Genomic DNA, 9,664 nt, shown 5'->3' on the forward strand with positions numbered 1-9,664 from the left:
GGAGAGGGTTGCAACAATGAATGAATGGAATTCCAATATCTCTGTAGATGTTCACTGAAATGAAAAATAAAGAAATTAAATAAAAAAAATTCATTCTGGATAAAAAAAAAAGAAAAGCAGAGACAACATAGGGTTTGACTCACTCATTCATAGTTTACCACCCATTTTCTCAGTAAAAGAACACATTTAATTGGAGGAGAAATAACTTGCTTTAGTCTCACATTTAGAGCTAGAGAACTAGAATATACCCATTATTTACAAGATAATTTTCTACAAAAATATTACTATAAGGTGAAATACATCCATACTTGGTAAGTCTCCTTTATACATTCAGAGATGGATAAGCAAGGAATATACTGTCATTGTAAGGGTCATTTACAGTTTGTTCTGTCTCCATATCTATTTACTGTTTATGTATGAACCACCTTTTTCCTAGTTCAGAGTTTGAAAAGCTCAATGCTATTGTTACTATTTACTAGATAAAGCTAGGTTGTGGGAGACTATAATGTATATTTTAAAATAGTTAATATTATCTCCATTTGCTAGCCTTTATATGCTAATTATGTGTTCCCTGGTTGACCAATGGAAAAAAAAATGTGTCCAGACATTGTCAAATTTCTTGAGGGGCAAAAACATCCCCTTTTGAGAATCACTAAGAGAATCATATTTATTTCCTTTACAAAAAAAAGGTAATGAGACAGAGTGTGGAAATTGTTGAACACTATCACTAGCATCATCACACACTAGCAAAATCCTGCTGAAGTTTATGCAGAAAATACTTGAACAGTACATTGACAGAGAACCACCAGAAACAAGCTGAGTTTAGAAGAGGTCGTGGCACTAGGGACATTATTGCCATTGTCAGATGGATATTGGCAGAAAGCAGAGTACTAGAAGAATGTCTATCTGTGTTTCATTGACTATGCAAAGGCATTTGACTGTGTTGATCACAATAAATTGCAGCTAACCTTGTGAAAATGGGAATCTCAGAACACTTGATCGTTGCTATGAGTCGCAAATGACTCGACGGCACATAACAACGACAACAACATACTTGGACCAAGAAGCAGTCCTCAGAACAGAGCAAGGAAACACTGCAAGGTTCAAAATCAGAAGAGGAGTGTGTCAGGTATGTATCCTGTCCCCTACCTTTTCAGTCTGTTTGCAGAACAGTTTATTTGGGAGGCAGGGCTTTATGAGGAGGAGTGTGGCATCAAGATTGGAGGAAGACTCATTAGAAACCTAAAATATACAAATGACAGAACCTTGCTTGCTGAAACTGAAGAAGACCTGAAGCACTTGCTGCAGAAGATCTAGGACTGTAATCTTCAATATGGATTGAAGCTCAACATCAAGAAATCAGAGATTCTCACCACTGGGCCAATTAATAGCACAATAATAGATGGAGAAGACATTGAGGTTGTTAGCATTTGCAGCTTGCTGGTATCTATAATCAACATACTTAACATTGTTGCTGTTGTTGTTGCTGTTGTTGTTGTTAAGTGCCGTCAAGTCACAGGCGACTCATAGCGTCCCTATGAAGGAGAATCCTCAACTCTTGGATGTCTCTCATTCTCTCTCCAGGTTCATGGGGTTTCCAGAGGCAAGCTATTACGGAAGTGGATGCCACTCCTCCTTCCAAGCTTGTTTTAATAGGAAAGCTCCACCCCACTCTCTGCATTGTGTAACCAGCCATTTTACACATCAGTGTCACAGTTAACACTAGCAGTCAGTAAATCAAAAGACAAATTGTATTGGGAAAATCTACCGTCATAGACCTCTCTGGAGTGCTGAAGAGCAACAATGTCCATCTAGATACAAAAGTGTACCTAATTGAGGCCATGGACTTCTCAATTACTTGTTATGCTTCAGAGAGCTGGACAGTGACTAAAGATGATGACAGAAGAAGAATAAATGCCTTCAAGTTGTGGTGCTGGAGAAGAGTCTAGAACATATCATGCATTGCCAAGAAAACAAATAAGTCTGTCTAGGAGAGGGTGAATAAAGTCTCTCCTTGGAGTCTAGGATTTTGAAGGTTCACCTCACTTACTTTGGGCACGTGGCCAGGAGATATCAGTCCTTAGCGAAGGACATCATGCTCAGAAGGGTGGGCGGGCAGCACAGGAGAGGAAAACTTGGGATGAGATGGATTGACACAGTAATTGAGACACTGAGGGTTGGTGTGTCAGAAATAGTGAGACTGGCTCAGGACAGGGAAGGAAGGGTTCAGGGCTGCTTTACATAGGGTTGATATATATTGTATCCGACTCAATGACACATGAAAACAATAGTGTACTATGACAGGTCTGGAAATGGGTGTGGCATCCATTTCCTAAACAACATGCCTTCGGAAACTCTATGAACTTTGATAAATGTTGATAGTTGTAGAGGGGTTTCAGGTCTTTTGCTCATAGAGTCGCTATGAGTTCAGCTCAATTTGAAGGCAATCAACAACAATTAAAACAATTTAAATTATAGGATCTCTTGTGGTCTAGTTCTGTTGCTAAATGAAAGACTATTTTTCTAATGGTTCTAATCCTTCAATATCTCTTCAGAAGAAAGACAGTCAATCTCCTGTGTAATCCGCAGCCTTTGAAACCTAATGGAGGGTGACTTGACAAAACTACAAATCAGTTTAGATTTGGCTGCAATGACAGAAAACTCAGATTACATATAACAATCTATATATGTATCTATATATATGTGTCTCTATGAGCTCTTATAGCCTAAGTGGCGAGAAAATGTGTTGCAATCTCAAAGGCACACACTTCAATTCCACTAGCTCCTCTTCCACAGGATGGGCAATCTCCTCTAGTGTGATTAACTGCCTCTGAAAACCTGTCAGAGGGTCAGGTATGTGCCATTACTGACTCCATGGTACACATCAGCAACTTATCTATATAGGAACTTTGGTGGCCTCATGACAAGAAGCTACACTGCAATCCTAAAGGCACATAATTTGAGGACACCAGCTGTGCTCTGAGGGAGAAAGTTGGGCAGTCTACTCCCATGTGATTAACTGCCTTTGAAAACCTGCCAGAGGGTAAGCTGTAGGTTGGTTCTGACTCCACAGTACACAACAACAATGCCAATATTTTGTGCTTGTTGTGTTCTGTTAAGTTGAAACTTGCCCATAACTGAAAACAGTTGGTTTTCAGGGTCAGTCAATTGCATGGAGATAAATTGTTCATCTTTATCCCATGGAACAACATGTATATTCAAACTGCATATATTTGATTGACAGTACAACTACTCATCAATAAGCCTCAAAAGGTCTCTGTCTATATTTCAGTGTGCCTTCAAGCTGACTACAGCTTATAGTGACGCTATGAACAATGGTTTTGAACTGTGCCTTATAATGAGACAATCTCAGCTCCTCCACTCCTCCATGCCACCACCTCCCCCCACACCTCCAAGTCCACAATCCACTTTACTATGCATTTCTTTCTCTGGAATCCTGTCATGAAAAGAATACCTAATCATATATTCCTTTTAAACAATTCTCTCCCTCATCTGTTTCAATGCAGTATACATTATATAATGTATCCCCTCTTTTCTAAGGTTCCCTCAACCCTGATGTCAGTCCCGTTTTACAACAGTGGTATTATGCAGTATTTGTTCTTTTGTGACTGAGATATTACACCCAGCATAATGTACCCCAGGGTCACCCATTTTGTATATTTCATGAGTTCTTTGTTTTTCAGTGAAGCACAGTATAACACTGTGTGCATACACCAGAGCTTCTCTATCCATTTGTTGATGGGCACTTGGGTTGTTTCCAACTCTTTGTTACTGTGAACAAAGCAGCAATAAACATGGGTGTGCATAGATCTGCTTGAATGGCAGTTCTGGTTTATTTAGGGTATATTCCCAGTAATGCAATTGCTGGGTCAAATGGTATTTCTTTGTGTAACTTTTTGAGAAAGCGCCATACTTCCTTCCTTATTGGTTGCACCATTTTACACTCCCAACAGCAATGAATAAGGGTTTCAGCTTCTCCACAATCTCTCCAGCATTTCTTGTTAGCTGCTCTGTTGAATTACGCTATTCTTACTGGGGTGAGATGATATCTCATACTTGTTTTGTATAAGTCAGTTTTGATTTGTGTTTATAGACATACTGAGTTGACCAGCACTCATAGTGACACTATGAACAATAGATCTGAGCCTATCCCATGCCACTCTAAATGTTTCTGCTATTCTTGAGCCTACTGTTAGAGTATTGCTGTTGATTAGGAACAACTCAAAGCTGATCAGCCCTTCACATACATTGGATATCTAAGGAGACAGGCAGTCAAGTTATCTATCTAGCTAGCTCAACAAAGAGGAAGAATTTTAGTGGTGTTCCATAGGGAGCTGAACACAAAGTCCATGCTTCTTTGGTGGTTCAAATCCACCAGGAGGTCTATTGGCAAAAGACTAGCAATTTAATCCAGTGAGATTTAGAGCCCTGAAACCAATGGAGGATTGGCTGAATGGCTGTTCTGGCACAAGAGGAATAGATTTGAGTTTGAGCTTCTCCCTTTTGCATGCATAAATACATCTATCTATCTATCTAAATATATATATACCTCTTCTGTATCTGTATCTGTATTTATATATCTATCTGCCGCTTCATAGGTGAAAGATGGACAATCTCCTTCCATGATGTTTATATCCCTAAAAATCTGCTGAAAGGTGAATTAAAAATTAGGTCAGACCTGACAGCATATAACAAGAACAACGTATGTAGATCTACATTTATATATGTGTCTATATATATTGATGATGTTATTATGTGCCATCATTTTAGAACTAACTTATAGTGTGAACTCCCAGGCTTTCAGATTAAGATATATGTATGAGAACTTATGTGGCCTAGTTGTTCCTGTCAATCCAAAGCAAGATAGTCCAAGTCCACTAGCTGTTCTGAAAGAAAAATACAATTAACTCCTTCTGAGTCAGTAACAGCTTCAGATACCAATGATTGGCCATCTGAGTCACCTTCTACTCGATAGCAAAGAATGAGCCAATTAAGGAGCTCTGGTGGGTTATTGTGAAGAAGCTGTGCTATAAATCCAAAGACATGTGGCTCGAACCCACAGGTGTTCCACAGAAGAAGAATGGTCAACCTCTTTCCATATGATTTACTATCTCTGAAAATCCACTGGAAGTTCAGCTGTTATCAGTTCTGAACCAACAGTGCACAAAAATATGTGTGCATGCATGTGTGTGTATGTGTGTGTGTGATTTGGCATGTGATTTGATTAAAGTTATATCCTATCCTTAATATGTCTACAAGTATTTTATTTATCAGATAAGATATCACAAACTTATAAATTATTATATACACTTCCAATTCAACTAATGAAAATGTTATCCCTCTTCATTAATCTACCAATAAATTACTGAACTAATAAAAAATATTTCATTAATGTTCAGGTTATTTTCATGTGACATAAAAATTACAAGCTCTTTAAGAGAATATTTTCCTTGAGCTATTTCTGCTACCTTTATCCAGAAACTGATTGAATAAAAAGGTTCTTGAATCATCACCTCAGTTTTTCTATACTGTTTTCTGCAAATATCAATAAAATCTTACTGCTGAGTATAACAGATGTCATCCTACTTTCAATTTCAATTGTACATATGGCCTATGCTTCCTAGAGCACTACATCCTAGGAAGAAAATGAGGAATTTGTAACAAATAATATTTAAGATAAAAGAAGACTTTTGTTAAGATTTTATTAGCAAGAGTATGAAAGGATCACTTTTAAATAATACTTACTTGCTATGCACCAGAAAGCTGGACAATAACTAGGATGATAGGAAAGTTGATGCCTTTGAGCTGTGGTGCTGGAGAAGAAAGAGTATTGAACATTCCATGGACTGCTACGAGAATAGACACGTTTGTCCTGGAGAAAGTGAAGACAGGCTGCTCCTTAGAGGAAAGAATTCTGAAGCTCTGTCTGACATACTTTGGATATGTTGCAAGGTGGGATCAGTCCTTGGGGAGGGACATCATGCTTAGGATGGTGAAGGGTCAGTGCAGGAGAGGAAGACCCTAGATGAGACGGATTGATTCATTTACTGGGGTAATGGAGGTAAGTGTTGTGCCAGAGACAATAAGATTAGCAAGGGAAAGAGCAGAATTTAGGGCTGTTGTACGCAGGATTGCTGAGAGTCACAGGCAACTGGACAGCATATAACAACAAAAACAACTCTGTGAAAGAGAGCTAGGTGGCCTAATGACAAGAAACTGCACTGCAATCTCAAAGGAAAAGAATTTTAATCCCACCAGCTGGTCTACAGGATAAAGGATTAACACTCTAAACAAAACGGAATGAGAGGGTGACTGTAACAATGGGTTTGAGCATGGCAGAGATTGTTATAATGACTCAAGATAGAACAAAGTTTCAATCTATTTCTCGTAATGCTGCAGTGATTTATAGTCAATTCAGTGATGACTAAAAACTATAATTCACTAAATTACCTCTGGAAACATTATATGTATTGATTTCTCTTCCTTTTAGAGTTATCCCCTATAAGTTATTTTTCAGAACCGTTTAGAGGGGCAATTGTTAGTATTTTTTAAGCCTGTATCACTTTTAACCACTCAAAATTGCCTGATCATAGATATTTCTGGACTATTGTCTATCTTCACCAGATATATAATTCATGTCGGATTAAAATAACTGTCTTTAGTGTGGGGGGGAAATGGTTCCAGATTTTTCTTTTATAAGCATCTAACACAGGCATGACCTAAAAGGATTTTAAGTATATTTTCTACCTTGTGGTGACATTTTTTATTATTATAAGCTACAATAAGCCTTAAAGTGGAACAAAATTTTTCTACTTTTAGGTTCTTAGCACTCAGGAACATGATTATTTATGAATAACTTGCAATCTGTGATAAAGTAATGAAATCAGACTCCTTCTAATAGTTTTGTTGCTTGTTGCCAACAGTAGATCTGAACATTGTCTTATCCTTTACCATCTTAAGTTCATTGTACCATCTTAAGTTCATTGCTACAGACAGTGTGTCAATCCATTTTGCTCAAGATCTCTCTTTCTTTCGATAACCATCCCCTTTCCCAAGTATGGTATCTCTTTACAAAGAATAGCCTCTCCTAGCACCATGCTCAAAATATGTGAAATGTAGTTTCCTTATCTTTGCCTGTAATTGTACTTTGAGTGTGCTTTTTAAAAGATAAACCTGCTTGGTTTGGTGCTGCTCTGCGGTATGTTCAGTGTTCTTCTGCAACACTACTATGCAAAGGCATCAATTCTTCTTCTATTATCCTTATTGATTGCCCAGTTCCCAAATGTGTGTTGTTATGTATCATTGAGTGGCAACTGAGACAGAGCTGACCCTTGAACAGGTATCCAGAGGTACTAAATTGGACTGAGAAAAGATTGTTCCTGAAGTGGGAAATGGACTTCTTTCTTTAAAATAAAAAAAAAAAACCAAAACCAAAAACCCCGTAGTAGTTTAAGGTTAGAGATATCAGTTAGCTAACTGGTAAGAAATTGCACTGCTAACCCAAAGGCAAGTGGTACAAATTCACCAGGTGCTTCACGAGGTTAAGATGAACACTCTTTGAAATACTGTGCAATTTTCTGCCTCTGGAAACCTTCCAGAGGGTCAGCATGAGCTGGTTAACACTTGATAGTTACAAAAACAGAAGTAATTCACATTATTCTTTTACATGACTTTAAGTAAGAAAGGCTTCCACTTGTAGCTAATAGAAATGGAAGGACTAATTTACCAACTACTAAATTCTAATTTTCCACAATATTCTAAGTTTCTTTCTATAACTGTTTAAAAAAGAGAAAGTTGTTTTATTTTTTCTTTCTACATCTTCATATTAAGCCTACTAGATGTTATTTCCTACTTTTCCTTATCAAACAAGAGTATTTACTCAGTTACTGAGTAATTTAAAGAACACATAGAAGTTGGAATTTTTCCTTATTATATACAGCAATCCTACGCCATGGAATTACTCATTTTGGTAGTAAAACATTGAATGGCACCAATGTTTGTGTCTTTGGTAAAGCTATGTCTACTATCCCAGAATTCTCACCAGGTCCAGATATCTGGACAATAGAAGGTATTGAAATTCTCATGTATTATCAATGTTCTCCCCCTTTATCAATATCTACATCCTCTAACCAAGGAAAGGTAACTCAGGAAATACATACCTTCTGTCCCTCATGCATGGAAAAAAAATTAAAAATAAATCTGCTTTTTCCACATTGACAGTAAGGGGTATAATTTCATTAATAAAGTACTCTACTCCAAAGTATATAAAAATCCATAGATAATAAGAATTGGAATACGCTTGTAGGGATGTTGTTACCTGCGACTCATAGTGACCTTATGAACAACAACCCAAAACCCTGCTCTATCCCTTGCTAATTTTATTGTTTCCAACACACTAATCCCCATTACCCTAGAGACTGAATCAATCCATTTCATCGAGTGTCTTCTTCTCCTGCGTTGTCCCTCCTCCCTCCCAAGCATGGCATCCCTCTCCAAGGACTGAGCCCACCTTGGAGTGCACTTTAGTCTCCAGACTGACATTATTGCTTTTCAATACTTTGGCGAAGTCTCTGACAGCTGACTTTCCCAATGCAATTAGTCTTTTAATTTCCTGGATGCTGGTACCAAGAGTGTTGATTGTAGAGCCAAGCAAACTGAAGCTGTCAACAATTTCAATTACTTCATTATCTATCACGATACTGCCAATCAGCCCAGTGGTAAGAATCTTTATTGAGCTTCAATCCATATTGAAGGCTGTAGTCCTTGACCTTCTGCAACAAGCACTTCAGGTCCTTCTCATTTTCAGCAGGCAGGGTTGTTTCATCTGCATAATGCAGATTCTTGATGAGTCTACCTCCAATCCTGATGCCACACTTCTCCTCATACAGTCCAGCCTCCTGGATAATCTGTTCTGCATATAAAATAAAAAGATATGGAGATAGGACACATCCTTGTTGTACACCTTTCCTAATCTTGAACCATGCTGTGTTTCCTTGCTCTGTTCTGACAACTGCCTCCTGGTTCAAGTATAGGTTTCGCATAAGCACAATCAAATGTTATAGGATTACCATTCTTGTAGGAATTGCCAGATTCAACCAGATTGAATGAGAGCAGTGTTAAGAAAAACAAGGCTAATGTTTAGGTGCACGTGTGAACAAGTTATCCCCTCCTAAGTTCACAAGTTTGTTATGGTACAAACCTAGTTTAATAAAAGATTAGCTTTGAGATTAGTATAAATACTATATTTGACACCTGCAGAACCCTAAACTTCAAACCCTGAATATAGATATCACATTGCATTTAAAAGATTAATGTATATTCTTTAGCTGTGAAACATCTACACAACTTGTATAACAAGTTCCATGATGAAAAGATAAAAGAACATAGGTTGCTGATTATGAAAAGTGAGAAGAGGACACTAGAGGACAATCAGAACAATTTTTTCATTTAGATTTCAGTACAATAATAATTTCATTACAATTTAGATTTCAGTTTAAGTAAACATTTGTAATTATTTTCCATTGTAAGCTCATTATATACCTTCATAGCTACTTTACATATATTACTTCATTTAGTCTTTACAACAACTTAATGAAAAATTAATTAATGAGCTTAAGATCCAAACCCAAAAACTCTAGAATCA

Source organism: Elephantulus edwardii, unplaced genomic scaffold, assembly GCF_000299155.1.
Source record: "Elephantulus edwardii isolate Elephantulus edwardi_28Jun2011 unplaced genomic scaffold, EleEdw1.0 scaffold00399, whole genome shotgun sequence".
Taxonomy (NCBI): Eukaryota; Metazoa; Chordata; class Mammalia; order Macroscelidea; family Macroscelididae; genus Elephantulus; species Elephantulus edwardii.